This window comes from Amblyraja radiata, chromosome 30 (genome assembly GCF_010909765.2).
Source record: "Amblyraja radiata isolate CabotCenter1 chromosome 30, sAmbRad1.1.pri, whole genome shotgun sequence".
Lineage (NCBI taxonomy): Eukaryota > Metazoa > Chordata > Chondrichthyes > Rajiformes > Rajidae > Amblyraja > Amblyraja radiata.
In genome coordinates, this window is record NC_045985.1 from 3566980 (window position 1) to 3572979 (window position 6000).

The 6000-nt window shown below is 46.2% G+C and overlaps 1 long non-coding RNA gene across 1 annotated transcript; it reads right to left on the reverse strand.

Moving 5' to 3' along the window:
- Positions 1–3726: 3726 nt before the first annotated feature.
- Positions 3727–5735, reverse strand: LOC116989830. The gene is made up of 3 exons (XR_004416334.1): positions 5642–5735; positions 3935–3957; positions 3727–3838 (listed from the first exon to the last, which is right to left on the reverse strand). It is a non-coding gene; the product is annotated as an uncharacterized LOC116989830 (long non-coding RNA).
- Between the last annotated feature and the right edge of the window lie 265 nt (positions 5736–6000).

The window sequence follows — 6000 nt, forward strand, 5'->3', positions numbered from 1 at the left end:
CCAGTCTCCGGGGTCGGTGTGAACTGTTTCTTCCTCTCCACAGACTCTGCGGCGACTCCCAGACTCCACCGCTGACTCCCCGCCACCTCCACCTCCCAGTAATGTCTCCCCGATGTGAATCCCTCCGATCCCAGCACACACCCATACACTGTAAACCTCTTCCCGGTGTCAGGGAGACGCCTCTCGATCCCGGTCCATCTCACCCTCTTCCGATCCTCAGACACCTCGAGCCGCGCATGCGCTGTTTCCACATCCAGGGTGACGGAGACTGGGGGGAGAAGCAGAGAATCAGAGAGTCCCCGGGGGTCGGGGGGAGACTCGGGCACAGGCGGGCGGACAACTGAAACCTTGCCCGGGGTGTCACCCACAACAACACCGGGTGGACAACAGACATTTGTCACAGAGATTTTAGCCAGGGATGGAGAGGGGGTTTTCGTGAGGCGGGGAGGGTGGACGTGGAGGACGAGTGACAATAGACAATAGACAATAGGTGCAGGAGGAGGCCATTCGGCACTTCGAGCCAGCACCGCCATTCAATGTGATCATGGCTGATCATCCCCAATCAGTACCCAGTTCCTGCCTTCTCCACATATCCCCTGACTCCACAGATTCACAACTCTCTTGGTGAAAAAGTGTTTCCTCATCCCCGTTCTAAATTATGGCCCCAGGTTCTGGACTCCTCCAACATCAGGAACATGTTTCCTGCCTCTAGCGTGTCCAATCCCTTAATAATCTTATATGTTTCAATAAGATCCCCAGCCGCTCCATTCTCTCAGCATATGACAGTCCCGCCATCCCGGGAATTAACCTGATGAACCTACGCTGCACTCCCTCAATAGTAAGAATGTCGTTTCTCAAATTTGGAGACCAAAACTGCACACAAAACTCTAGTTGTGGTCTCACTAGGGCTCTGTACAACTGCAGAAGGTCCTCTTTGCTCCTATACTCAACTCCTCTTGTTGTGAAGGCCAAGATGCCATTCAATTTCTTAACTGCCTGCTGTACCTGCTTACTTTCAGTGACAGATGAACAAGGACCTCTACATCTCGTTGTACTCCCCCCTTTCCCAACGGGACACCATTCAGATAATAATCTGCCTTCCAGTTTGTGCCACCAAAGTGGTTAACATCACATTTATCCACATGAAACTGCATCTGCCATGCATCTGCCCACTCACCCAACCTGTCCAAGTTACCCTGCATCCTCAAAGCATCCCCTCACAGTTCACACTGCCACCCAGCTTTGTGTCAACTGCAAATTTGCTAATGTTACTTTGAATCCCTTCATCTAAATCATTGATATATATTGTAAATATCTGCGTCCCAGCACCGAGCATTGCAGTACCCCACTAGTTCACTACCTGCCATTCTGAAAGGGAAGGTTAATGCCTACTCTTTGTTTTCTGTCTGCCAACTACTCGCTATCCATGTCAGCACTCTACCCCCCATACCATGTACTCTAATTTTGCCCACTAATCCCCTGTGTGGGACCTCATCAAATAGTTTCTGAAGTCCAGGTACACTACATCCACTGGGTCTCCCTTGTCCATTTTCCCAGTTACATCCTCAAAAATTCCAGAAGATTAGTCAAGCATGACTTCCCCCTCGTAGATCCATGCTGACTCGGACCGATCCTGTCACTGCTATCCAAATGTGCGGCTATTTCATCTTTTATAGTTCTTCAGAAGACCATTCTTCAGGCAGATATTCAAATATCTTGCCAGTAGATGGCGAGGGAGAGGCAGATTGGAAGATGAGGAGTCGGATGTGAGTGGTAATTAGAGGTGGTTAAAGAGGATGTAGAGATGTGGGTGGAGTTGCCGTGATCATACTGAACGGGAGTGGACTGGACGGGCGAGGCAATCTGCTACTGTTTACTTGCTTTCTTTAGTGGAGGGTGGGTTTGATGTGTCTGTACAACCAAGAACACTCTGATGTCATGGTGAAGCAATATATGAACGTCACTGAGGGACTTGACAATGTTTAACATGTAAGGCTGGTCCATAAACAAAGGCAGGTGGGATCCAAGATGAGTTGGTAAATGGATCCACAATTGACTTGGTGGTTGGAGGTAGAGGTAGCGGTAGAAGGATGATTTTGCTGCCTGGAGGTCTGGGACTGGTGGTGTGCAGCAGAGATCGGTGCTGCAACCTTTGCTGTTTATTTTATGTTTTCATGGCTTGGATGTGAATGTAGGAGGTGTGACTACAAAGTTTGCAGAGAACGGTAATGTTGTGGATAACAAGTAAATCTGTCAAAGTCTGCAGCAGGATATAGGCTAGATCATTGAAACCTTATTGTCATGCAGGTATATCATTACTGAGGACACAGTTGTCTTCACACTAAGAGTTGTTAATACCAGGAATATTTTGCCAGAGGTGATGGAATTAGATGTAATTACTACATCTAAGAGGCATTGCGATTTTGCAAACGAGGTGTAGAATAATACGGTTCTAATGTGGGCAAATGGGATTTGTGTGGCTGTGGAAAAAGGTGGACAAGCATGTGATGGGCCGAAGGGCCTGACTCTGTAATGTACAACCATGGTTCTCTGGCTCCAAGAGCAGTGAATGACTGATTATCCACAGCCATCAGTACAGGGAATTCCAAAGGTTGCCCAGTCTCTGCGTGCAGTAACGTCTCCTTGTCTCTGTCCTAAATGGTCCAGCCTACATTCTGAGAGGATGTCCGCTGGTTCCAGACCCCTCAGACAGGGGAAACATCCTCCCTGCATCCAGCCCACTGAGCCCTGTAGGAACTTTGTGTTTACCAGAGATCTCCTCAAATACAATTGGACTCTCGAGCACACAGGCAGAGTCTACTCAATGTCACCTACACAAGAAATATCGTTACAGAACCAACTATTGTCAATCGCTGCTACACTCGCTCTGTGCAAAGTTTATCTTTGAATAAGTAGAAGAAAAACATAATGCAGGAAGAAAATAGGTGCGGAGTAGGCTCCGCCTCGCATGCCTATCCTCTGTTCAATGTGATCATGGCTTAATCGAAGCTGGCTCCAGTTCCTCTTCAGTTTGACTTCCCCATAACCCTCAATTTAAGATCTTTCCAATATCCAACTATTTTGCCTTCACCTATATCCAAAGATATGGCCTGTCACCATCAATTAGTCACACAATTCCAGATAATTACTGCTATGTGGAGAAACAACTTCAACCCTCTGCCTGGTACGTGGTCTGGATGTTTGGATCTGATCGAATCCAGAAGAGTTACACAATGGAGCACAACCGTGGTCTGAAGGCAGGAGACAGAGGGTTGGTGGAGGAATGCTTTTCAGACTGAGGCTCTCGCAAAGGGTGCGCCATAGAGCTCGACTCTATCTCCATTGTTGGTCATTATTTATACGAACGCTTTGTATGTGTATGTGAGTGGCATAGTTAACAGGTTTGTGGAGGACACTAAAATTGATGGCGTCATGGAGAATGAAGAAGGTGATCTGTGATAAATGTGATCTTAATTAGCAGGTGTAATGGGCTGAAGAATGGAAGACGGAATTTTATAAAGTCTAAAGTTTGAGGGCATCAGTTTAAGGTGAGATGGTAAAGTTGGAAAAGGCATTGTAGGCCAATGTTTTCAGGCAGTGGATGGTAGAGAGATAGAACGAGATGCCAGAGGTGGAGGTGAGTACAGTTACTGTGTAATGTTTACATTTGTGGTACTTAAATGTGTAATCAATAAGAAGAATGGAAACTGAACAAGTTTTACCCGGCTGGATGACGCAGGTTTCTCTCCACAACGTGTTCAACACAAAGTGGTGATGAATCTTTTCAATCGGCAAGGCACCATCTGTCACTGACAATGTACGGGCTTCATCACTGACCCTGCAAATATTTATCAACTGGTTAGAATCTGAGCTTCAACATTTTCGGAGCTGTTCTACAAAAACATTCAGCGTTTCAATCAAGAGCGTGTCCTACCTCCTTCTCCGACCAGCTGCCTCCTGAAAGAAAAAAGACACACGTCTGAATAACTGAGACAGAATATCCACACCCCGACAGCAGAAATGGCACGCAGATTGCCACAAGATTCCTAGTTACCAACTCTTATTGCGGCAGCTACACAGACATATAATAGTATTTCCGTCGGGACAAAGCACCACTGGGGGGGGGGGGGGGGGGGGGGCACAAGGAACGTACATGAAATGATGCCATCATTGAGAGGATGCAGGTTAGGGGCAAGAATGAGGAGATGGTGTGGTGTTATCTGAAGAAGATGTCAGCGAACGTAGGGATGGGGCGATTTAAGATTATCTGTGGATTTAAATGTGTGGGGGGGGACAAATAGTATTGCTACTTTAGGGGGGTGGGAGATTGGAACCTTCACGTAGTCCGTCCTGTTCGACGAATGCAATCAACCCGGCGTGCACAATCAATATGATCAAATAGAACAAGTTGTCCTTCAACTTTAGGCTGTGCACGCCATACGCAAGAGAAGCAGCTACTTTTAGGGAGACCGAAATTCAAAGATGAAATGTGGGATGGTCTTTAATAAATCCCATTAGTCATGCCACAAAGGAACGTGGAACTCATTCACACAAATGTGACCAAAGCCAATATTGGAGATACATTGAAGGGGGAGTAGGATAAGCACAGAGATTTCCCCCTGTTTGCCCCATTCCCTGCATGTTCAATTCATGGATGACTGATGATAAATGATGATGTGTGCGCCACGTTCTAGATTTCAATGTTAATCCCCACAATGTGGTCATGGCTAATCTTGCCCAGGACCGAACTCCCCCTTTTTCCCTCATGTTCAATTCCTGGAAATTTCAACAACAAAAAAGCCTCTCCTTCTGGTTCAAAATACTGCTAACAGTTTCAATCCCAAAAGTCTCTGGGTTGGAGAATTCCAGAGATTTCACTGCTCTCTATCCAGTCGTGGACCTTGGGACAATGGTGAAACGACTCATCATTCTTTTCAAATGCAAGGAATAGAGCCAACCTCTGCAGATGAGAACAAGCCCCTCACCCTGCAATTATCCTGGTGATTCTCTTTCGTGTTGCCTCCAATGCTGTAACATCATTTCATGGTTAAGTTCATGAAATCTATGCAAATGGTCTTGATGTGCCTCGGATAATTGTGACTATCCCCCCCCCCCCCCTCTTCAAGATTCTACAAGTATATGATCAGCAAGAAGAATAACCGGGGGAACTATTCCCCTTTAAGAGCAAAATGATAACTAGGGATAGAACAGTCCAATTTAGTGCTGTTAAGGAGGACAAATTCCAATGTGCATCCTAGGCTAAAATCATTAGACTGCCTGCACTGGGATGTTCTAAACACCACAAACTCCTTTTCCTCTAATGCTGACCATAACAGAAGACTTTCCCCGTAGTCTTATGATTCCTGCAGATTTTCCTTCTTTCGGGAAATATTACACGTTAACGAACTCAGTGACAAGATCACAGCGACTATTACTCAAGGAGTTTGCAGGCTGTCCTGAGATCCCACAGTTTATGTAGGTGGCCATTTAGTTTGTGGACAACAGCAGCACATCGCTGGAAAAGACGGAACATGGACCCAGCTCTGAATGACTGGTAAATGATGCATTCATTCAGAAATGTCACCCACCATGTTGTGACTGTGGCAGTTTCACTTCGCCTAACTGTAGTGTAACCCCTCACCTTCCAGAAATATCCCGTTGTCTTTTTGATCCATCTGTTCCTGCAACGTTGAGAGCTCCTTTTGGATGGAATTTAAATTGCTTGAATCTCTTGAAGCCTTTTCTCCATTGCGTTCCGAATTTTCTCCTCTCTTCCCGGATATCTGCGAGTACACGCCGCTCTTTCTCAGTGAAAATCTGGGGTGCAGTTCAGCAAACTGGGGATTTGACCTGTGACTGAAGGTTGTGTGACTGTTCCTGTGGAATGAAGGTGAAGATCAAGATATAATGTCATTGTATGTCTTTCCTAACGCCATGTGGGATAGTTGGCTAATCAACCTTGTGGCATTGACCCAGAAATAAGCCATTTGGCCCAACATG